Source organism: Psammomys obesus, unplaced genomic scaffold (assembly GCF_907164565.1).
Source record: "Psammomys obesus unplaced genomic scaffold, mPsaObe1.curated_primary_1811, whole genome shotgun sequence".
NCBI classification, from domain to species: domain Eukaryota; kingdom Metazoa; phylum Chordata; class Mammalia; order Rodentia; family Muridae; genus Psammomys; species Psammomys obesus.
This window is the reverse complement of record NW_026585894.1, coordinates 203,146-204,799: the sequence shown is the minus strand read 5'-3', so window position 1 is coordinate 204,799 and position 1,654 is coordinate 203,146. Positions and strand designations below refer to the sequence as shown.

General features: G+C 55.6%; 1 protein-coding gene across 6 annotated transcripts in view; it reads right to left on the bottom strand.

Annotated features, from left to right (window-relative positions):
- LOC129671002 (granulocyte-macrophage colony-stimulating factor receptor subunit alpha-like) overlaps positions 1 to 1,139 on the bottom strand; it is a 6,292-nt gene extending 5,153 nt beyond the window's left edge. For 4 of the 6 annotated variants that reach the window (XM_055599633.1, XM_055599634.1, XM_055599635.1 and 1 more), the window contains exon 1: positions 721 to 1,138. The gene's annotated coding sequence lies outside the window, so the exon portion shown is untranslated. Of the gene's footprint in view, positions 1 to 720 lie in introns of all 6 variants that reach the window. The other 2 variants (XM_055599637.1, XM_055599638.1) reach the window with 2 other exon arrangements.
- Positions 1,140 to 1,654: the final 515 nt, after the last annotated feature.

The following is a 1,654-nucleotide window of genomic DNA, read 5'->3' as shown; positions in this document are numbered from 1 at the left end:
CACACACACACACACACACACACACACACACACACACACACACACACGTGATTGATTGACAGCTGGAGGAGGAGAAACCAGAGCGGAGTGACTGACAGCTGTCAAGGCCAGGCCCTCACTCATTAGTTGCAGTGACATCATACACAAGAGGGATGGAAATGGTTGAGGGACAGGATGGCTGCACCCTGATGACCTCACCCAAGGGGAACAGGGGCGGGGCCTGAAGGTGATGGAATGAATACTGATCACAAGGTTTGATGGGAAGCAGAGGGGGAGCCTCCTGTAGGCAGCAAGTCATCGAACAAGGCCACTGGTGGAGCGGGGCTTCCCCTGACAATCTATAATAAGCATCCACAGTCACTCAGTCACAAGCACCCACAACCCCCACAATACCAGGTCCCTCCCACTTCCAGGACGGAAGTCACGTGGTCCCCTCTCCCTCCAACAAATTCCCGGGTTGTCCCTTTGAGGTCAGTGGGGGGAAACACAAGACAACTCTTCACACCCCGAGTCTGAAGGAGCGCCTGGGTTCTGCATAGCATCTTGTGAAACGCGGCGCTGGTGGGTGCGTGGGGGCGCGAACGGGGTATTCTGGGCGTGTCCTAGGGTGTGTGCATCTGTTCTTCTCTCCCCAACCCCCATTCCTCTGACCTTCCCTCCCCTTCCTCATCCTCCCGCCCACGTGATTTTACTACCGCTCGCTGATCTTCAATCACTCACACGGATTCCGTCTCCTTGTCCTGGGGCCGCGACTTCCCTAAAACCTCCCACGCATGGCAGGAGCGCGGCTCGATCCATCCCTCCGTCTATCGGACTGCCCCTCATGGCGGCCGTCATCACTGTCATCCTCCTGCCTCAGCTTCCGCTCCTCACTGCCAGTGATAAGTGTCAGAGCCGAGGGGAGAAAGCGGGGGTGGCAGTACCTTTGCTTTGGTGTGAAAGGGCAAAGTCCCGTCTTCATTAGCATATTATCTGCATATACAAACACTCCCACTAGTCCAGGGGCCGGTGCTCATTTGCATGTTAGTTGGCCTCGTTTGCACATATATAAAGCGTCTCTGCGATATGAGTATGCAAATAAGGGGGTCCCGCAGGTCGTTATCTTTAAATATTCATAAGCCACTCGTGATTGAATATTCAGGAAGATGTGCAGGGCGAGGGCGCTATGGGTGGGACGGGATGGAGAAGAGATTCCGGGAGGTCTCTGACGTCACTTCCCCCGCCCACAGCCTTTCGTTTTCCTACGCCCCGCCTCTTCCCGCTGCAGTTTTTCTCAGAAAGAACTGGCTTTGACCGGTTCATGGGTCCGCCGGGGAGCTGGGATAGGGTGGTCGCGTCAGACCAGGAAAGCCAGAGGAGGGGTAGGGGAACGGCGATAGTTGCTTGGTGCTGGGTGATCTCTGCTCCCTTCTAGATGTTGCATGCTCTCTTCTCGGTGCTCAGTATTCAGTACCCCACCGCTTGCAGTCACGACCCCCAGCGGTCCAGGAATGCTGCTCAGTGACATCACCCCCATGGCCCTTGAGGCAATGCGGGCTTCCATAGATTGAGCTAGTCCGCAATACAGGCTTTGCGATCTCATTGCAGCCATGTTTGGCACAGTGATGAGGAACACTGCTCTGGATTCAACTGGGGTGCAGTTATGTGAGCAACT